The 23,052-nt window shown below is 45.1% G+C and overlaps 1 long non-coding RNA gene across 2 annotated transcripts in view; it reads right to left on the bottom strand.

Annotated features, from left to right (window-relative positions):
* The window catches only part of LOC117796050, a 36,813-nt gene extending 14,301 nt beyond the window's left edge, over positions 1 to 22,512 (bottom strand). The window contains exons 1-6 of one of the 2 annotated variants that reach the window (XR_004620391.1): positions 22,366 to 22,512; positions 20,728 to 20,780; positions 20,403 to 20,514; positions 18,905 to 18,984; positions 14,584 to 14,617; positions 1,752 to 1,861 (exon numbers count right to left, since the gene is read on the bottom strand). This is a non-coding gene — a long non-coding RNA (uncharacterized LOC117796050). Of the gene's footprint in view, positions 1 to 1,751; positions 1,862 to 14,583; positions 14,618 to 18,904; positions 18,985 to 20,402; positions 20,781 to 22,365 lie in introns of both variants that reach the window. The other variant, XR_004620390.1, reaches the window with a different exon arrangement.
* Between the last annotated feature and the right edge of the window lie 540 nt (positions 22,513 to 23,052).

Genomic DNA, 23,052 nt, shown 5'->3' with positions numbered 1-23,052 from the left:
GACTAAATCTATCTTCAAGGGAATTTTCCAGCCTATCTTATTGTTTGGGTAATAGCTTGGGCCGCAGAGCTTGCACAAAGAAAGGCCTTTGCTCCAATGCATAGTTATGGCTCCAAGCATGTTACAAGGAACAGGGTATATTCCATTACCTGGATTCTCTTGCAGTAACCTTAAATGTCTACACAGTCAAGGCTCATGGGAAGTGAAGGTAGACATGATATGACCCAGCCTGGTCTCAATCTGGTCAGGGGCCAGAGCTCCAAAGAGCCAGCCCACATCTCACTTTCTGGGATGGACTTATGGGAACTGGGTGCAATTTTATTGTTGCCAAACTGGGAACCTTCTCCTGCCAAGTTCTGAGAGGTGGGGACCATAAGCCTGTCAGTTTTCACTTCTTGGAACTGTCTCACATATCTACCACACAACCACACAAGCCCCATGTCTCTGCTTCCAGGGCAGTCAAAAACAGAGTTCTAGGAGGCTTTGATGATCAAAAATGGGCTATGGTATGCAGAGTTACTCAATAAAGGCTGTTTGCTCAAGGGACAAATGTTCACAGAAGAAAAATCACATAAGTACCTGGGGAGGTGAAATGTAGGAGATTCCCTGTTAAACCAAGACCTACCAACCCTGATGGGGGCAGCTTGCCTCCTGCTGGGGACTGAGGCTCAGTCTAGGAGGAAGGGCAAGGGCAGAGGGATGAGCTGAGATGGGCAGCGGGACTCTGCCAGGGCAGCCTAGAGGAGGTTGCTAAAGGCTGTCTTTGTGACCTTCTTACTTCAGCTGAAAATCAGGGCTGTTGAGAGGCAAGCAAACACGGCACCCCAATAAACCCCACCTACCACTCTATGTGGGGGAAGTGGAGGCAGTGGTGCTCTCCCCAGGCTCCCATTCTTTTCCCGTGTCCTCCTGGCTCTCAGCAGCTGGCCTGTTCTCTAGGGCTGGCCTGTCACATAGCTTCTCCCATCTGTGATGTCCTCAGGTGCACCTGACTGCTGGACTCACAGCTAAGCCCAGGAGAGAGGACCTGGGCAAGTCAGGAGACCTATGTGACCTTGGACAAATCATCCAAGCCACTCCTCTGGCCCGATGTCCCTGCTGAAAAAAAAAAGGGACGAGCTAGATATTCTCTGAGGGACTTTGGAGCCAGTCACACCAGGGCCTCCATCCTAGATTCTGAGGGGGGAGGGCTGGGTCTCCACAGAGAGGCTGTGCTGGCCCCAAATCTGGAAGCAGTTGTAGCTGGCCGCCCACGCACAAGCAGGCAGGCGGAAGGCAGGGGGCTGCAGCCTCGTTGCCAAGCAGAGAACTTTCCACTGGGTCCAGGTTTCCATCACCATGGCAACTACCAGGGGGTGGAAGCAGAATTCCTCAGAATTCCAGGGAGATTATATGGGGGAGGGAAGAACAAGAAAAGAAGCCCTGAGCAGGCCCTGAGTGGGCAAGGCCGGCACCCAAACGGGCCCCACATTTCCTCTTTGCCTTCCTTGTTCCCTTCCTCTTTCATTGTTTCTCTCTGCATGTTTTTCTCCTTTTTTCTGTAAATCCCTCTTGCCCCACTCCTCTTTCTGAGCCCTCACTCTTAGGAGCAGTGGCTAACATTTGTGGAGCAAGGACGATACACCAGCCACCATTTCAAGTGTTCTCCACATGTGAACTCACGTAATCCTCCCACCCTGTGTGGTGGGTTCTATCATCATCCCCATTTTACAGATGGGGATGTGGAGGCCCAGGGAAGTCAGGTGACTTACCCAGCTCACACAGTAAATGGCAGATTCAGGAGTTTGGTTGGACTTCAGTGACGACATCCTCAGCCATGGTGTCTGGATGGTCTCCCTGGTCTGAAAAACTCCAGGTGCCGCTAATGAAATTGGGGGTGGGGGAGGCAGACAGGGGACACAGGTGCACAGGTTAATCCTCTGGAGAAACCCCCAGGGCCTTCCCCACATCCCCCTTCCCTCTGTTTGCACCCCACACTGACCTTCCTGGTTGACCACACCTCCCTGGCACTATTGGCTGAGTTCCTTGGCCCTGGGTGACTGCTCACTCTCTCAGGGCCAGAGATGGCATTGGGAGGTCCATGAGGCCAGAGACCTGGGTGTCATTTCCAGCACCCCCTCATTCCTCCTGGGGTATCCCGGGGAGAGGGAACCTGGCCTAAGGAGTCTAGCCTATGCCATATCATGACCCTACAAAAGAATTATGTAGAATTCCAGGGGATGCACTTCTCTCCTCAAAACCTCCCAGGCCACAGTGAGAGGCTGGTTTGGTAGTCTTATATAAAGATACTGTGGCACCAGCCAATATAGCAACTCCACCAGCTAGTCACTTGGCATGACCTCCATGGTGAGTCACTCAATCAGGCTCACAAAAACCAAAACTGGGGTGCCTGGGTGGCTCAGTTGGTTAAACATCTGCCTTCTGCTCAGGTAGTGATCTCAGGGTCCTAGGATCAAGCCCCCACAGTGGGGAGTCTGCTTGTCCCTCTCCTTCTGCCCCTCCCCCTGCTCATTCTCTCTCTCTCTCTCAAATAAATGAATGAAATCTTAAAAAAAAAAAAAGACCAGAACAAAGTAGAGATTAGGAAAGACCTGCTTCAGCCCTGGGGAAAGAGAACCCCCTATTCATGACTTTAAAGATGGCCGACCCCTCTCCAGGCTGACTCTGCCTGTTCTTCACTCCCCCTGGTTTCTGCATCCTTCCGGCTCATTTTCCTCTATCTGCTACCTTTGGTTAGATTTTTGTCTTCAGGTCCCTCAGGGACTGTCCCACACTCTATCCAACTCTCCAGATCAAATTTTCAAGATCCACCTTGAATCTCTTAATTGTTGGCACCCTGATTGGGCAGAGCTCTGCTTCCAGACCATTCCATTGGCTGCTGACTTGGCTACTGATTAGTTGCTCTTAGTCTCGTGCTTCCCTCTGGTCCAATCAGCTGTGGCCAGGGAGGTGGGGTCCCACATTACTGAATATTGTTGCTGAGATGATGATGCATTTCCTCATGGACTTGAGCCATTTGGGATTGGGGATTCCTTTCCCTGAGCAGCCACCTCACTAACTTGGGGGCCTCATGTTCTTGGTGAAGAGTTACTTCTCTACTTTACTATGGCCATGGGAGTCAGGGTTTCTGTTGCTAGCAACCCAAACCCCCTCAGTGGTACCCCCATTTCACAGGTTTATGGTGAGATTGAATGGTCAGATCTCTCCAAGCTCAGTCACAACTTTATAGAACTGAAGTGAGTGGATCCAGAATGTTGCCTCAAGAAACTTGGAGGTCCCAGTCCTACTCACGAGCCTCCTTCCAGGGGCTGGCCAAACTGTTATGGAGGCTCGTGTTTCCCTCTGTAGTCATTGATGGCTGTGTCCTTGCCCCAAGATCCTTATGCTCAGAAAAGACTAGAGAAATTAACTCATCCAATCCCTCCACCATTTTGGTCAAGGGAGGGACAGACCAAGTTCTGAATGCTCAGTCCTAGGCCAGGCTCCCCATTTGAGGAGCCAGGTTTCCATCACCTATGCAGGTAGGGGAGCATATCTGTAGTCAGAGGCCTCTCCAGCCCCCATGGGGCTCACCACAAGTCTCCAATCAAGCCAGCCCTACAACTGTCTCCCTGACTCCTGGAGCCTTGTAATCAAAGGGACGGTGGCTGTATCTCAATGTATTATTTATGTCTCTCTGTGTGGGCAGGATGTACCAGCTCAGCACTGAGTACTGGGAAGGATGGGAAGACAGGGCCATTATGGGAGGCAGAGAACCTTTCCCTCCAGAGCAAAACTGGACCTTAAAGAACACCAAGCCCAATTCCTCCATCCCCTCAGCCTCTGCTTGCACACCTCTGATGATATGGGATTACCCCTTTGTTGTTTTATAGGGTCTTCCTTGACACGAATGAAAATAGCCTTCTGTAACTTCCTTTCATTTTTCTTTTTCCTCTGGGACCACTGATGGGGCATGTCTACCTCTCTGCACTTATCCCACCCAATTCTTTTACCAATCCATATATGCCTCAACCTCCAGAACCCTGATGATACTGGTGATTCATGTCTGTCCTTTTCCTAAAGCAGGGGCTGACAAAACTATGACCAAGGGCCAAATCTGACCCACCACCTATTTTTGTAAATAAACTTTTATTAGGATGCAGCCACATTCATTCGTTTACTATAGGCTATGACTGCTTTTGTGCTACAGAGCTTAACACATTTACTACCTGGCCCTTTACAGAAAGAGTTTTCTAACCTCTATCCTAAAAGTATCAGTGGTCCTCTAACTGACACAGGAGACACCCGGGATGGCTTGATCTTCAGGATTGACTCCTTCCTTGCCCCAGTTTAGACCCAGTGTGTGGATGCTTGGTGCACCCACACATGCAGTACAGTGTCGGCAATCATGGCCCACTATTGGCTCCAAGAGAACCTGCAGTCAGCAGAAGTGCCCAGGTCACTTTTGCACAGCCTGTTGCTAAGGCCTGTTGCCAAGACGACCTTCCCCAGCTCTTGAGTTCTACAGGACTTGCATTACCTTCCTTCATTTCCCTTTTTTGCCCTTGTCACAAGCTCTTGCCTTATAAAAACCATTTTGAGCCCTGAATGTCTCATCCATCTACAAGCCAGCGAGCTCTGTGGTTTTCATATATATGTCCAGCTTCCTTTCTTTGTATTCATCCAAATTATTAATGTCACTAGAGACCTCCTTTCCAGGTTGTTATTGCTCCTTAGGCATCATTCAGCTATCTGCTGTGACTTACCTCTGCCTACAACCTGCAAGGTTCCATTTGACCATCTTATCAGTAAGGATATTGTGAGGCATTTTGTCAAACATTTGGCTGGGTTTCTGTTTTCAAGAACTGCTGCTCACCTTTTAGAAAAGAGAATTACAGGATAGAAGAGACTTTGGAAATCACCTAACTGATCCTCTTTTCTCACAGGTGGTGAATCAAGGCCCAGAAAAGTGGCTGGTCCAAGATGACAGAGGGAATTGGTGGTACAGCCAGGAATAGGGTGCTCTTTGCATGACACCTTGATGATTCAGCCTGTATTGGTAGACTCACTGCTACCACACAGGCCCACATAGGTAACCGATCCCTACAACAGAAGTTATTCTGCTCACACTAGTTCTGAGCAGGCATTCAGGGTGGTTGGTTAGCTGTCCTCCTCACTGTCCTTCAGAGACCCAGGCTCCTTCCATCTTGTGGCTCAGCCATCCTGTGGGGCCTCATCATAGTCCTCCTCCAGCTGAAGAAGGAGAGAGAGACCTGGCCCAGTCAAGAAAATTCTACTTCTACTTTGCTAAAAACCTCAAATGATTTTTTTCCTGGCTTTCATTACTCCCTTCATTCTTCCCTTGAGTCATTCCTCCAGACCTCAGCCCTCTCTTGGCCCCTTGNCCAAATGATTTTTTTTCGCTGGCTTTCATTACTCCCTTCATTCTTCCCTTGAGTCATTCCTCCAGACCTCAGCCCTCTCTTGGCCCCTTGTGTCATATGCTCAGCCTTTATGCCCATCTACGAGGGGCCTGATCTGGAGATGGGGCTGCCATCCAAGTCACAGAGGGAAGAGGGAAGCTGGATGAATGAGCAGCTGGTGTGGGTCCAATAATCACCCATTCCGAAAGGAGGCCAGGGGCTTGTTTCCCCCCATCCCGTGGCAGGAGAGAACAGGAAGTCACAGCTGGCAAGTTCACAATTGGAGTCTGCCCACACAGAATCCCATATCCTCCTCTCTGGATTTAAATGTATCTGGTGTTGTGAAAGAAGCAGCTCCTACCCTGATGAGACCCTATCAGGACAAGGGGTCCACCAACCAGCCCTGTAAGAGATGGCCATCTTTGTCATACTGGTGCTGTCAGTCTGGATAAGACTGTAGAGCCCTGGTCCCAATTCCTAACATCCCTCATCCACCAGGCTCCTTCTCTGCTAGTAGTTTTCTGGAAATCTGTATTGGTAAAGTCTGGGCCAATACTCTTGGCATTCAAGGCCTTTCCCCTCAGGGCCATCCCCACCTCATCTCTCTCTACCATCTCCTCAGGCCATGCTCCTTCCTGAGGCAGTGTGGCATCATAGGTCTTTGGAGTCATGCAGTTCCTGGTTCTGCTGCTTTCTAGCAGGGTGGACAAGTCTCCCTATGACTCAGTTTCCTCATCTGTAAAATGACAAGTAGTTAGCAGGGCCATTGAACGGATTAAGTGAAATATAGATAAGTAAAAGAGTCTAGCTGGGGCTTCCCCTATCTCACCTGGATTCCCAAGGCTTCCTATTCCTCTCTGCCTAGCCAGCCTGCCACCTCCAAGCTCTACCCACAACATCTTCCAATGACTACTGGAGGTAGAGCTTCTCTGACCAACCCATTCCCCGGTGATCTCTTTGCTGTAGCATTAATTGATGGGGAAGAATTATATATATGCAACCTGATAAAATGCAGGGCTTCCTGTGAATCAGTCTTTGCATGAAGTTGTACTCAAAGAAAGTCTGGGAACCAAAAGTAATTTTAAAAGACATTTCAATCCTTTTTTTTAATTCTTGGAAAACAATCAAATTCATAACCCATAGCAGACTTCTCAGTAGCTCCTTTTGGCACTCCTAAGGTCTCCGCTCCCTGGTGAGCTGCTGCTCTCACAAGCCTTCTCTACCAATTCTTCCTGGCCCCACTCTTCTGCTTTTTTCTTCCGTTCTCTCCCCTGTAGTTCTTCATTATGGACAGTGCTTGGGGTGAAAAGGAAACATGAACCCTCATAGATTATTAAGTCTTGTCCTCTTCATATGAATTCGGGTTTTCCATGGGTATCTCCCTCACCTAACAGTAAGCTCCAAGAGAAAGGGACTGTGCATTTGGGGACTGACTTTTAATTATTTTATATCATTTCAAGCAGACAGAAAATTCACAAGAATAATACAAGGTTCTCCCTTCTATACTTGGCCAAGATTCACCAATTTTCACCCAAATTCACTGATTGCTCCATTTGTTTGTTTTCTCTCTTTCTATAAATATATGTATTTATTTATAATACATATTTATATATAATATATAAAATATATACATAATCTTTTATACATCCTCTATATAAATATATTTACATTATATATTACAATGTTTATATGTACATTTTATACGTATAAAAATATTTTTTCTTAAATCATTTGCAAGTAAGTTGGAGATATTGTGCCCATTGATGTCTAAATAATTCTGTGTGAATTTACTAAGAAAAAGGACATCCTCTTATGTAACTACAGTACAATTATAAAAATCAGGAAATCAAACTTTCCAGCAATATACTATGATCTATCACACAGTTCATATTAGAATTTTATCAACTGTCTCAATAATGGCCTTTGTAGTTATTTTATTTTCCCAGTCCAAGATCCNGGATTAAGTGAAATATAGATAAGTAAAAGAGTCTAGCTGGGGCTTCCCCTATCTCACCTGGATTCCCAAGGCTTCCTATTCCTCTCTGCCTAGACAGCCTGCCACCTCCAAGCTCTACCCACAACATCTTCCAATGACTACTGGAGGTAGAGCTTCTCTGACCAACCCATTCCCCGGTGATCTCTTTGCTGTAGCATTAATTGATGGGGAAGAATTATATATATGCAACCTGATAAAATGCAGGGCTTCCTGCGAATCAGTCTTTGCATGAAGTTGTACTCAAAGAAAGTCTGGGAACCAAAAGTAATTTTAAAAGACATTTCAATCCTTTTTTTTAATTCTTGGAAAACAATCAAATTCATAACCCATAGCAGACTTCTCAGTAGCTCCTTTTGGCCCTCCTAAGGTCTCCGCTCCCTGGTGAGCTGCTGCTCTCACAAGCCTTCTCTACCAATTCTTCCTGGCCCCACTCTTCTGCTTTTTTCTTCCGTTCTCTCCCCTGTAGTTCTTCATTATGGACAGTGCTTGGGGTGAAAAGGAAACATGAACCCTCATAGATTATTAAGTCTTGTCCTCTTCATATGAATTCGGGTTTTCCATGGGTATCTCCCTCACCTAACAGTAAGCTCCAAGAGAAAGGGACTGTGCATTTGGGGACTGACTTTTAATTATTTTATATCATTTCAAGCAGACAGAAAATTCACAAGAATAATACAAGGTTCTCCCTTCTATACTTGGCCAAGATTCACCAATTTTCACCCAAATTCACTGATTGCTCCATTTGTTTGTTTTCTCTCTTTCTATAAATATATGTATTTATTTATAATACATATTTATATATAATATATAAAATATATACATAATCTTTTATACATCCTCTATATAAATATATTTACATTATATATTACAATGTTTATATGTACATTTTATACGTATAAAAATATTTTTTCTTAAATCATTTGCAAGTAAGTTGGAGATATTGTGCCCATTGATGTCTAAATAATTCTGTGTGAATTTACTAAGAAAAAGGACATCCTCTTATGTAACTACAGTACAATTATAAAAATCAGGAAATCAAACTTTCCAGCAATATACTATGATCTATCACACAGTTCATATTAGAATTTTATCAACTGTCTCAATAATGGCCTTTGTAGTTATTTTATTTTCCCAGTCCAAGATCCAACCCAGTGCCTTGAATTGCTTTTAGTCGTCCTATTTCTTTAGGAGGAAATGTTTTATATTTAATGGGGTGTTTTTCTGAACTCTTACCTCTAGCCAGCAATGCTAACACAATGCTGTGACCTTAATAGCAATTCAGTAACCACTTTGAATTGAATTAGAAATACAAGTTTTAAAAGTAATAATTGCAGTTTCTCACATCCTATGGCAAACACTCTTGGTGTTACGTACCCAACAGTCATTCCACCCATCACCCAAACTTGGGTTGATGGATGCGGTGATGGTTGGATGGAAACATGGGTGGATAGATGAGTGGATAGATAGATGATGGAAAAGATGGTGGGTAAATGGGTGAATAAGGAATAGTTGGATAGAGTGCTAGATGGATGGACAGATAGGTGATGAACGGATGGATAGATGTATGGCAGATAAGTAGCACATGGCTTATTGATATGAGTGGTTAAATGGAGGAGTCAGTGGGTTTGTGGATGGATGATGGATGATTGAGAGTATGAATAGTTAAATGGGGGGATTGGTTGCTGGATGTTGTTTGTGCACAATGTTCACAGTGATATGCTTGGATGAAGTCCTTGGATAGGAGTCAGAAGTTCTTGATTCAGGCTCCAACTCTACCTTCTAGGCTAGGAGTCTTGGAGCACTCCTTCCCCACTCAGGACCTCAGCAGCATCAAATGTAAATAAAACAAGTCTGTTAGACTAGTTAACTTTTTGATCCCTTTTAGTTTGGACCAACTCTTGTCTCAGAAATGTTATATGATTTCCCCAAGGCCATGGAGCTAATGCATGATGGACCAGATTTGGATCTGGACAATCTGACTCTAGTCCATGCTTTCTAAATATTCTGCTTTACTGCTTCTCTTGAGGCAGCAGAAGAAAGGCTCCAAGGCCAACCAGGGGCTCCTTGCTCCCAGTACCAAGCCCCCCCCCCATCCCATCAAGCTGCTGTCCCAAGGAACTGCTCTGAGGCCCCTGCATCAGGAAGCACCTGGACCACATTTTTTTTATTCCACATTTTTCTGCCACGCCCAGAGGCCAAGGGATGACACAGGTGGCATTTTCCACAGGCCCCTCCCTGCTTGTTTTCCTCTCAGCTCAGCCTCTCCATTCCCTGCCTGTCCCCATCCCCAGCACCCTCTGTCACACCCTCACCCCCACACTCAGCAGCTTGCAAGACTTCCTGCCTCCTCCAGGCACCAGAGAAACTAAGGAGAGGTGCTACAGCTCTGAGACCTGGCTCCTTTCCAGTCGCATGTGAGAGGAAGTATTAGTGCCTACCCACATGGACAGGAATCGGCTCCACTCCCATGGATACCAGGGATGCACAATTTTCAAGGTGCTTCAAGATGAGTGTCACTTACCTCTTGGATCGTACAACAGGAGGCCCAGCAGGTGCTAAAGATGACAGCAAACAGGGGCACCAAAAATAAATGAGGAAAAATAAAGCCTTTTATAAAGATTTCGATATCTATTGTTGTAAAAGCATGATTAAAGTAATAATCATGAAAAAAATCAGAATTCAATTAGACTATGGTATTTTCAGTATTATGACTTGTGAGGTGGTGGTCAGCCCCTGAATCTCTTCCAAACACAGGGTCTCAGAAAGTCTTCCTGTGGGCCTCCCTTGGGGAGTTTGGAGCAGTAAGACTGACACGCTAAGCTGACCAAGGCAGGGAGAGCTGAGTCCTGGGCCCACGCTTCTGGCATTTCAGGAGTCTGCTGACCTGAGACCTCAGAGAAGCCTAGAGCTGCCTCCCTCAGCCTCAGTTCCCTGCATCTCAGCTTTCCTAGGCTCACGCACGGGTCAGGAGTGGTCGCCCCACTCCCAGATACAGCTCTCTGAGCCACTGTGTGTGTGTGCACGTGTGTGCGTGTGACACGTCCAAGACCACCGAGCCAGTTCCAGACAGAGCTGAGACTTGAACCGTATGTGGTAGGAAATGAAGGGCCCATGCAACCTACGTCATTTGTACCAGTGCGAAAACAGGAGCCTTTACTGAGAGCTGTCCCTGGCAGTGACCCAGAGGCATAACCAGGCCAACAGTTTGCTCTGAGACTTGAGGTTAGAGGAGAAGGTCACTGTGTTACGGCCACACCCTTTTGCAGACATTATAGAGCCTGCAGTCTTTATTCGGAAAGTATATAAAGGCATCTGCATACTATGTACTCATTCCTCACGCAACCCACTGACCCTTGCTGAATACCAGCCCTGGCCCAGGCGCCTCGAGAAGACGTGTAAACGAAGTGTATGACTGGGTCATGGCTTGTAAGTGCCCTGGGAGCACAGAGACAGAGTGACTCATTAATTTTGCCTGAGGAGGTTGGAGAAAGTCTCACCAGGGAGCTGACATTTTGAGCTGGATCATGAGGGACGAGAAGAGGGGAAGTCAGAGGAAGAAGTTGTGTTTGTTGAGCATGGTATTAATCAGGGTAATGCGAGGTGCTGTAACAAGCAAACTCCGAAATGGACAGTGGGTCAGACGTGTCAGAAATTTATTATTTGTTCACATGAAATCCAAAACTCTGTTTCTGACTAGCCAGTGACTCTCCTCCACGTGGGGATTCAGCGGCCCAGCCCCCGTCCACACTGCAGCTCCCATCCTCACCTCGCTCGTCCGCATCCNAGAGAGAGACCTGGCCCAGTCAAGAAAATTCTACTTCTACTTTGCTAAAAACCCCAAATGATTTTTTTTCGCTGGCTTTCATTACTCCCTTCATTCTTCCCTTGAGTCATTCCTCCAGACCTCAGCCCTCTCTTGGCCCCTTGTGTCATATGCTCAGTTTATGCCCATCTACGAGGGGCCTGATCTGGAGATGGGGCTGCCATCCAAGTCACAGAGGGAAGAGGGAAGCTGGATGAATGAGCAGCTGGTGTGGGTCCAATAATCACCCATTCCGAAAGGAGGCCAGGGGCTTGTTTCCCCCCATCCCGTGGCAGGAGAGAACAGGAAGTCACAGCTGGCAAGTTCACAATTGGAGTCTGCCCACACAGAATCCCATATCCTCCTCTCTGGATTTAAATGTATCTGGTGTTGTGAAAGAAGCAGCTCCTACCCTGATGAGACCCTATCAGGACAAGGGGTCCACCAACCAGCCCTGTAAGAGATGGCCATCTTTGTCATACTGGTGCTGTCAGTCTGGATAAGACTGTAGAGCCCTGGTCCCAATTCCTAACATCCCTCATCCACCAGGCTCCTTCTCTGCTAGTAGTTTTCTGGAAATCTGTATTGGTAAAGTCTGGGCCAATACTCTTGGCATTCAAGGCCTTTCCCCTCAGGGCCATCCCCACCTCATCTCTCTCTACCATCTCCTCAGGCCATGCTCCTTCCTGAGGCAGTGTGGCATCATAGGTCTTTGGAGTCATGCAGTTCCTGGTTCTGCTGCTTTCTAGCAGGGTGGACAAGTCTCCCTATGACTCAGTTTCCTCATCTGTAAAATGACAAGTAGTTAGCAGGGCCATTGAACGGATTAAGTGAAATATAGATAAGTAAAAGAGTCTAGCTGGGGCTTCCCCTATCTCACCTGGATTCCCAAGGCTTCCTATTCCTCTCTGCCTAGCCAGCCTGCCACCTCCAAGCTCTACCCACAACATCTTCCAATGACTACTGGAGGTAGAGCTTCTCTGACCAACCCATTCCCCGGTGATCTCTTTGCTGTAGCATTAATTGATGGGGAAGAATTATATATATGCAACCTGATAAAATGCAGGGCTTCCTGCGAATCAGTCTTTGCATGAAGTTGTACTCAAAGAAAGTCTGGGAACCAAAAGTAATTTTAAAAGACATTTCAATCCTTTTTTTTAATTCTTGGAAAACAATCAAATTCATAACCCATAGCAGACTTCTCAGTAGCTCCTTTTGGCCCTCCTAAGGTCTCCGCTCCCTGGTGAGCTGCTGCTCTCACAAGCCTTCTCTACCAATTCTTCCTGGCCCCACTCTTCTGCTTTTTTCTTCCGTTCTCTCCCCTGTAGTTCTTCATTATGGACAGTGCTTGGGGTGAAAAGGAAACATGAACCCTCATAGATTATTAAGTCTTGTCCTCTTCATATGAATTCGGGTTTTCCATGGGTATCTCCCTCACCTAACAGTAAGCTCCAAGAGAAAGGGACTGTGCATTTGGGGACTGACTTTTAATTATTTTATATCATTTCAAGCAGACAGAAAATTCACAAGAATAATACAAGGTTCTCCCTTCTATACTTGGCCAAGATTCACCAATTTTCACCCAAATTCACTGATTGCTCCATTTGTTTGTTTTCTCTCTTTCTATAAATATATGTATTTATTTATAATACATATTTATATATAATATATAAAATATATACATAATCTTTTATACATCCTCTATATAAATATATTTACATTATATATTACAATGTTTATATGTACATTTTATACGTATAAAAATATTTTTTCTTAAATCATTTGCAAGTAAGTTGGAGATATTGTGCCCATTGATGTCTAAATAATTCTGTGTGAATTTACTAAGAAAAAGGACATCCTCTTATGTAACTACAGTACAATTATAAAAATCAGGAAATCAAACTTTCCAGCAATATACTATGATCTATCACACAGTTCATATTAGAATTTTATCAACTGTCTCAATAATGGCCTTTGTAGTTATTTTATTTTCCCAGTCCAAGATCCAACCCAGTGCCTTGAATTGCTTTTAGTCGTCCTATTTCTTTAGGAGGAAATGTTTTATATTTAATGGGGTGTTTTTCTGAACTCTTACCTCTAGCCAGCAATGCTAACACAATGCTGTGACCTTAATAGCAATTCAGTAACCACTTTGAATTGAATTAGAAATACAAGTTTTAAAAGTAATAATTGCAGTTTCTCACATCCTATGGCAAACACTCTTGGTGTTACGTACCCAACAGTCATTCCACCCATCACCCAAACTTGGGTTGATGGATGCGGTGATGGTTGGATGGAAACATGGGTGGATAGATGAGTGGATAGATAGATGATGGAAAAGATGGTGGGTAAATGGGTGAATAAGGAATAGTTGGATAGAGTGCTAGATGGATGGACAGATAGGTGATGAACGGATGGATAGATGTATGGCAGATAAGTAGCACATGGCTTATTGATATGAGTGGTTAAATGGAGGAGTCAGTGGGTTTGTGGATGGATGATGGATGATTGAGAGTATGAATAGTTAAATGGGGGGATTGGTTGCTGGATGTTGTTTGTGCCCAATGTTCACAGTGATATGCTTGGATGAAGTCCTTGGATAGGAGTCAGAAGTTCTTGATTCAGGCTCCAACTCTACCTTCTAGGCTAGGAGTCTTGGAGCACTCCTTCCCCACTCAGGACCTCAGCAGCATCAAATGTAAATAAAACAAGTCTGTTAGACTAGTTAACTTTTTGATCCCTTTTAGTTTGGACCAACTCTTGTCTCAGAAATGTTATATGATTTCCCCAAGGCCATGGAGCTAATGCATGATGGACCAGATTTGGATCTGGACAATCTGACTCTAGTCCATGCTTTCTAAATATTCTGCTTTACTGCTTCTCTTGAGGCAGCAGAAGAAAGGCTCCAAGGCCAACCAGGGGCTCCTTGCTCCCAGTACCAAGCCCCCCCCCCATCCCATCAAGCTGCTGTCCCAAGGAACTGCTCTGAGGCCCCTGCATCAGGAAGCACCTGGACCACATTTTTTTTATTCCACATTTTTCTGCCACGCCCAGAGGCCAAGGGATGACACAGGTGGCATTTTCCACAGGCCCCTCCCTGCTTGTTTTCCTCTCAGCTCAGCCTCTCCATTCCCTGCCTGTCCCCATCCCCAGCACCCTCTGTCACACCCTCACCCCCACACTCAGCAGCTTGCAAGACTTCCTGCCTCCTCCAGGCACCAGAGAAACTAAGGAGAGGTGCTACAGCTCTGAGACCTGGCTCCTTTCCAGTCGCATGTGAGAGGAAGTATTAGTGCCTACCCACATGGACCGGAATCGGCTCCACTCCCATGGATACCAGGGATGCACAATTTTCAAGGTGCTTCAAGATGAGTGTCACTTACCTCTTGGATCGTACAACAGGAGGCCCAGCAGGTGCTAAAGATGACAGCAAACAGGGGCACCAAAAATAAATGAGGAAAAATAAAGCCTTTTATAAAGATTTCGATATCTATTGTTGTAAAAGCATGATTAAAGTAATAATCATGAAAAAAAATCAGAATTCAATTAGACTATGGTATTTTCAGTATTATGACTTGTGAGGTGGTGGTCAGCCCCTGAATCTCTTCCAAACACAGGGTCTCAGAAAGTCTTCCTGTGGGCCTCCCTTGGGGAGTTTGGAGCAGTAAGACTGACACGCTAAGCTGACCAAGGCAGGGAGAGCTGAGTCCTGGGCCCACGCTTCTGGCATTTCAGGAGTCTGCTGACCTGAGACCTCAGAGAAGCCTAGAGCTGCCTCCCTCAGCCTCAGTTCCCTGCATCTCAGCTTTCCTAGGCTCACGCACGGGTCAGGAGTGGTCGCCCCACTCCCAGATACAGCTCTCTGAGCCACTGTGTGTGTGTGCACGTGTGTGCGTGTGACACGTCCAAGACCACAGAGCCAGTTCCAGACAGAGCTGAGACTTGAACCGTATGTGGTAGGAAATGAAGGGCCCATGCAACCTACGTCATTTGTACCAGTGCGAAAACAGGAGCCTTTACTGAGAGCTGTCCCTGGCAGTGACCCAGAGGCATAACCAGGCCAACAGTTTGCTCTGAGACTTGAGGTTAGAGGAGAAGGTCACTGTGTTACGGCCACACCCTTTTGCAGACATTATAGAGCCTGCAGTCTTTATTCGGAAAGTATATCTAAGGCATCTGCATACTATGTACTCATTCCTCATGCAACCCACTGACCCTTGCTGAATACCAGCCCTGGCCCAGGCGCCTCGAGAAGACGTGTAAACGAAGTGTATGACTGGGTCATGGCTTGTAAGTGCCCTGGGAGCACAGAGACAGAGTGACTCATTAATTTTGCCTGAGGAGGTTGGAGAAAGTCTCACCAGGGAGCTGACATTTTGAGCTGGATCATGAGGGAGGAGAAGAGGGGAAGTCAGAGGAAGAAGTTGTGTTTGTTGAGCATGGTATTAATCAGAGTAATGCGAGGTGCTGTAACAAGCAAACTCCGAAATGGACAGTGGGTCAGACGTGTCAGAAATTTATTATTTGTTCACATGAAATCCAAAACTCTGTTTCTGACTAGCCAGTGACTCTCCTCCACGTGTATATATATGTATATATATGTATATATATATGTATATATGTATATGCCTATCTATTTATTGTACATATATACAGTTGTGAATATATATATATATATAATGACTTTCTGATAGCCAATCAGTAGACTTGCATTTTATTGGATTGACCGATTCTGTAACTGAGCACCCGTCCACACTGCAGCTCCCATCCTCACCTCGCATCTGACGAGCAGAAGGAAGAGAAGCATGGACAATCATATGTGGGGATTTTAAGGGCCCTACGTGAAGTGGCACACACACATGTTCGCTAGCACACAGGCGCGTGGCCACACACAACTGCAAAAAAGGGTGGAAAATGTTATCTCAGTCTGTGCCCAGGAGGAAGGAATGGGTGTGTTGAGCAACTGTCACAACACTTTTAATTGTGCCCTTTAATTGTGTCACTCTTATCAACAATCCTGTAAAGTAAGGCATTATTATCATTCCCATTTTACAGATGAGAAAGCTGAGGCTTGAAAAGATTCTGCAGTCAGCCCCAAGTCAGAGAACTGGTGAGTGGCTGAGCTGTGTTCAATGCCAAGTTGGTCTGTGTGAGTCGGAGGCATGTTCACTGGCCCAACACCACCAAGCAGCACCGATCTCCAGGAAGGAGAAAGGACGGAAAACAAACACGAGGGTGAATGGAAAGGACTGAAAAAGCAATGGACAATGAAACAAAGGAGGCAAAGAGCACGACAACCAACCAGCCAGAGGGGAGGAAGAGAGAGGAGAAGATGCAAAGCGAAGTTCATGAGCCTCTTGTAGTTCATGCTGTCACCCGCAGGTGACACGCCATGGGTACCACAGGCCCCAGCAATCTCACCTATGAACACAGAAAACTCTTAAATAAAATACTAGCAAATAAATACCAACAGCACATTTTAAAGGGCACATAGCGACTATTTCACATGTGCTGGAGGTATTAGCCAATGCAATTAGATATGAGAATGCAAGTAGACGCACAATAATCAGAAAGGAAGAAAAAACTATCTGCTTGCTGATATGACTATATATATATCTGAAAAAGTGAAAAGAATATGGAAAAACTGCTATAAACAATGAGAATTTAGTAAAGTAGTAAGATAATAAAATCCACATGCATGGGCCGCTTGGGTGGCTCATTGGGGTAAGCATCTGTCTTCAGCTCAGGTCATGATCCCAGGGTCCTGGGATCGAGCCCCGCATCGGACTCCCCATGCTTCTCCCCCTCCTCTGCCCCTCCCCCTGCTCATGCTCTCTCTCAAATAAATAAAAATCTTTAAAAAAAATCAACACACATAAACCAGTCTTCATAAATATAAAAAAAATTATAAGTTAGAAGAAACAGAGGAGCAGACTCCATGTATAACAGCAAAGCTTGAAATAAAATATTTAGACATAAACTTAACAAGAAATGTGTAAAATCTATAGGAGAATTTTTAAAGTTCCTGAAATGCAAATATGTACACTTGAGCAAATTGATGTGTATACCATGTTCTTGTTGGAAAAGTTCAACATTGTAAAAATGTCAATTCTCCGTAAGTTGATTTATAAATTTAATGGGATTCTCCCCTCCCAAAATACAATCTTTTTTTTTTCTGGAGCATTAAATGTTGATTATAAAATTCACATGTAAGAAAACTAGTAAGCATAGTCAGGAAAAAAGAAAACTAGAAAAAAAGAGTAATAAGGAGTCCTAGCCTTATAAGATATTAAACATATTTTCAAGCCTCTATAATTATAACTGTGTAGTATTGGTGCATAAATATGGATGTATCTAATTCTGGTGCATGGATTGAAAATCCAGGAATAGACCCAGAAAATGAATATGTGATAAAGGCAGCATTTCAAGTAAGTGGGGGCAAAGAAGGATATTTCATAAGTCATGTGGAACAACTGGATAGCCACGCAGAAAAAGATAAAATTGGATCCAGACAAATACTGTACACCAGGAGAAATTCCATTTAAATGAGAAATCTAATTGTAAAAATGAAAACAGTATGAATAATCTTTATAACCTGGGATTGGAAAAACATGTTTCTAATTAGGACTGGAAATCCAGAAGCGATGAGGGAAATGGTAAATTTAGTATATTCAAAAAAGCTTTTAAATGTGTTCTTATTTTTAAAAAAAAAAAACCATAAACACAGGGGGAAATGCTAACCTGGGGAATTATTTTTTAACCTACATCACAAAGAGTTAATACCCCTAACAACAACAAAGTAGAAAAATGGGTGAAAAAGGTGAATAGACGGTTCCCAGGAGAAAAAAATACAAACGGCTACTGAAACTATGAAAACAGAAAAACGCAAATTAAAACTAAAACAGGACACCACTTCTAACCTATCATATGGGAAAACTCCAATATTTAACAACCCACTCTGTTGGAAAAGCCTTAGGGCAACAGGCACTCTTATATAACACTGACAGGAAAGCAAAACTATGCGATCTCTATTGCGAATTTGGCAATACCCAGCAAAATTGCATATGCTTCTACCTTTTGATACAGTAATCCCATTTTTAGGACTCTGTCCCAAAAGCACACCGAAAGAAATAAAAAATGATATAGGGCACAGGGTCATTCATTGGTGTATTATTTGTAAGAGCAAAAAGAAAAAATGGAAATAGCTCAAATATTTATCAGTAGGGAATGCGTTGAAAAGATTATGTCCATCCGTACAATGGAGTACGATGCAGCTTTAAAGGAATGAGGATTATCTCTAAATGATGTTATGGAGCAATTTCCAAGGCATAGTGCTAAGGAGGGATAGAGAACAGAGTGCATCATTTGTTACTTTTTGTGTAGAACAGGGTGAAATACACATATACACATAGGTATGTATTTGTTTATATTTTCAAAAAGAAATAATTGAAAAACTCCCCCGAACTAATAAAAACAAGGGAGGCAAACACAGCTAGAAGGGACCTTTCTGAATGTTTTGTAGTTTTGTAGTTGTGACTTGAGATCAAGTAAATAAAAATGAAAAAAGTCAAAGTATCTCTAAATTTTTTAATTAGACACCAAACTGAAAGAAGTAAACCTAGCTCTACATTGTAATGGTTATACATCAAGTTGACAGTGTAACTTGGAAACCTGATCATCGAAGAGAAAGAATCAAGCACTTACCATGTCTTTCCTGTAAAATTCATCTTCAAGGTAACCAAATAGTTGATGTGAGAACTTTCTTCTTTATAGAAGGGTTAGAGCTAATAAAAGCAGGAGAAATGATAAAATTAGAATATCACCATTGCAACTCCTAATGAAATAATGGGTCTGTCTATGGCTGCTAAGACTGAAAGTGGGAGAAGATTCGTGGAAAACTCTAGAATAAGTCAGGCTCCCACACTTGCGCCAATTGGTCAGTCTTAACGTCCCTCAAAATGAGACACACGTATAGAACGTCCTCCGGACAGGATGCCCACAAGGACACAGCATCACTCACGACGTTGTTCTTCCCCCAAACACTAAAATCTGAATCTTCTTAAGCCTCTAGATAGCCCAGTTTATAGAAACATCGAGGAGAGAGGAACATGCCAAACAAATACCATAAGAACACAATCAGTCGAAGCCAGAATGTTGGACTTTTTATAGATCATGTTTCTTGGACAAAGGAATGGCTTTTTAAAAGGAGGGGCAAGGTCACCTGGGTGGCTCGGTTTGTTAAGCAACCGACTCTGGGTTTCAGCTCAGGTCATGATCTCGGGTTTGTGAGATCCAAGCCCCCCATGGACTCCGGGCTCGGAGCTCCAGGCTCTGGGCTTTAGTGCAGAGTCTGCTTGTCTCCTCTCCTTCCCCCTCTGCCCCTCCTCCCACACACCTGTTTCTGTCTCCCTATTAATTAATTAACTCTTTTTTAAAAATAGAAGGAGGGGCAAGTGTTACAGATTGAAAGACTCTAATGAGACATGCCCACCAAATGCAATGTGTAGAATCCCAATTCAAACAAATGACCGTAAAAGGCTTTTTTGAGAGAACTGGGGTGAAATTAAGGGTATTAGGAGATGTTAGACAATGAAAAACAAATGTTGGAGTGATAATATTATGGTGATACTGGTTACCAATAGATGAAGCAAATGTCAGAATGTGAAGTCTTAAGTGGTGGGTATTTGGGAGTTCAAAATTCTCCGATCTCTGCTTTTCTGTATGTTTGGAAACATTTCATAATAAGAAGTTAAAGAAAACCACAGGTCCCCAGCAGGGGAGAACTGTAATCCTTCCCACCCCAGCCCCAGCCTCTGGGCCAGTGGCCACCACAGTCCAGGCCCATTCAGGCAGCTGGGGATTTGGCCCCTGTGAATGCACATCGCTGCTCCTGGTGGCAAGGAAGACGACTGGGGCGTTTCCAGGGAAATGTATGAAGAGAAGCTTAGACTCACCTCTGTCACTGTGGGTATTTGGAGGGCGACTGGGTTGCATCCCATTTTTGTGACTTACATCTGCTCTGTCCATCATTCTGCATAGCTCAGCCTGTTGGAGGGGTCCTGGCAGTGCTAGGGTGCCAGCCGGGGGCCTCTCTGGACTTCTCAAGGAGCCCCCACAGAGATGCCGCCGGGGCTCCCCAGCCCTGCACCAGGAAACCCAGGACTACCAATAAAAATGGAATGAGGAGACCAGCCTTCTTTACCTTCACTTCAAGCGTTCCTCTTCCTCAGATCGTCCAAAACGCTCGAGCAGGTGTGAGTCCAAGGCAGTAATGATGCTTTCAAGATGCTGGGGTCCACGTGGCGTGCCTCTAACTTAAGCAGGAGCGTAGCTTGAGTTACTGGTCTCAATTCGGCCCTCTCCCCTCGGAGTTCTAAATCTGCACTGACCACAGCCTCGTGGTGGGTGGAGGGTAGTTCCCACACTTTGACTTGGGCTGGCCCATGTAACTCTCCCCTGTGACAGTGGGATGTTCGTGGCTGTGCAGTGGGCAGAGGCTTCAAATGCATTCACCCAGCTGCACTCACCCTGTTGAGCTCTGGTGATTGCCACGGAAGAACATGTTCCTTCAGTCTGAGCCCTAGAATGAGACAGGTGGGGCAGATCACACGCACACACACACACACACCCCCCGTAGCCCCTGGGCCAAGGAAGAGGAACAAGGCTTGAATTCAAACAGCAGCCGGGACCCGGAGCCCCAGGCCTGGCATCTGGAAACCAGCCCAGCCTAGCGGAGGGGAACTGCACTTGCACACCTGTGAACATGGTCAAAATTAATGGCCATCTGAAGCGACTGGGTTTGGGAGCGTTGTTTTTTGGTTTGGGGCTTTGTTTTTTTTTTTTAAGTAGGCTCCACACCCAGGGCAGAGCCCAACGTGGGGCCCGAACTCACGCCCCTGAGATCAAGACCAGAGGCGAGATGAAGGGTCAGATGACCAACCGACTGGGGGTGCCTGGGTGGCTCAGTTGTTAAGCATCTGCCTTCGGCCCAGGGCGTGATCCTTGGCATTCCAGGATCGAGCCCCACATCAGGCTCCTCTGCTATGAGCCTGCTTCTTCCTCTCCCACTCCCCCTGCTTGTGTTCCCTCTCTCGTTGGCTGTCTCTCTCTGCCGAATGAATAAATAAAATCTTAAAAAAAAGATGACCAACCGACTGAGCCACCCAGGCACCCCTGGGAGTGTTTTGTTACACAGCATTATCGTGGTAATAGCTGCCTAATATGAAAAAATAAAGAGCGCACTCAGTAGGCTACACCATCAGCAGACCTGNTGCTATGAGCCTGCTTCTTCCTCTCCCACTCCCCCTGCTTGTGTTCCCTCTCTCGTTGGCTGTCTCTCTCTGCCGAATGAATAAATAAAATCTTAAAAAAAAAGATGACCAACCGACTGAGCCACACAGGCACCCCTGGGAGTGTTTTGTTACACAGCATTATCGTGGTAATAGCTGCCTAATATGAAAAAATAAAGAGCATGCTCGGTAGGCTACACCATCAGCAGACCTAGCTCTTAATCCCGCTCCACCATTAACCGTGGGACCTTTAACCTCTACGAGACTCAGCCGCTTCCCCTATTAAATCTCTGCTTATTTGATAGTACGTGGCCAGCTGGGCCCACTAATGCCATGATCTCTCCGGCCAGTGACCCCCTAAGACCCACCTCTGTGGCTTTACAAATGTTGCTCCAACAAGTGACAGGCAGGGAGGGACTGTTGAAAAGCATGAAAAGCCCTTCAGAGCATTTGTTTATTTGATCTTTTAAAATCAAGCTTAGAATTTTCTGCCAAAAGAGATCACCTATTTTGAACTTAATACCTCACATAAAAGTGTTTTTGAGAACGGTTTGTGTTTCTGAACGTGTATTTATTTAATCAAATAATTATCTGTGGGTATTTTTAAATGTTTATTTGCTCAACTGAAGATTTAATCTGCGTAAAAATGGCTGAATCATGTGTTAAGAACTCTGGAAAACCATAGAAGAAATGCTACTACACATTGAAAGAGCAAAAACACAGACTATAATTGGGGGTGAGGAGGGGTTGACCCCAGGGGGCTGGAAAGCGGATTCATCTGAGTGCAGGAAGACAGTATTAGAATTTTTATTAATATCTTTATGCAAAAATCAGGAAAGAAATGAAGCCTTACAAATGTTTAGTTTACAAACTGACCTCTAGGCTGTCCGGGGTCAGGTGGCCACGGCATGGAGGGGTTCACAGCAGCACCTCTCCCACTGGGGTTTCAGTGCATGGTAGTTCGGCTTTTCCCAGGCCCCTGGATTTGCAACTGTCCACTTCTCATTAAGTCAAGTCTCTGGAAGTGGATAGATGGCTTCAAAAGGCTCCTGTGAGGGATCTGTGGGCTGAAGACTGTACTAATCACAGAAGTGCAGGCGAAAAACAAGCAAATGACAAAGCTGACCCTCCTCTCTTGCAAGGACAACCCTTCCTTTCAGCTGCATTGACATCAAACCAGCAACAAATCTGACAAGCAGTTATCCCTCACCCCCAATCTGAAATTCCCAAGAAGGCATATCAGAAAAAGTAGGGTTATTTCCATCATTTTAAATGATAGCCCTTGCCCTAAGTCTATCTTGGGCCTTGAGACAGTAATTCCTAATAGCAGTACTTGAACATAATTTGTGGGCACTTAAGTATACATATATTGGAGGGATGTGTGCTCAGAAGTTTCTGCAGGTGGGGCGCCTGGGTGGCTCAGTCGGTTAAGCGGCTGCCTTCAGCTCAGATCATGACCCCAGGGTCCTGGGATTGAGTCCCACATCAGGCTCCCTGCTCAGCCAGGAGTCTGCTTCTCCCTCTGCCTCTTCCCCTGCTTGTGCTCTCTCTCTCTCTCTCTCT

Source organism: Ailuropoda melanoleuca, chromosome 14 (genome assembly GCF_002007445.2).
Source record: "Ailuropoda melanoleuca isolate Jingjing chromosome 14, ASM200744v2, whole genome shotgun sequence".
Classification (NCBI taxonomy): domain Eukaryota; kingdom Metazoa; phylum Chordata; class Mammalia; order Carnivora; family Ursidae; genus Ailuropoda; species Ailuropoda melanoleuca.
Note: the sequence above shows the minus strand (reverse complement) of the source record. Positions and strands in the feature narration are given on the sequence as shown.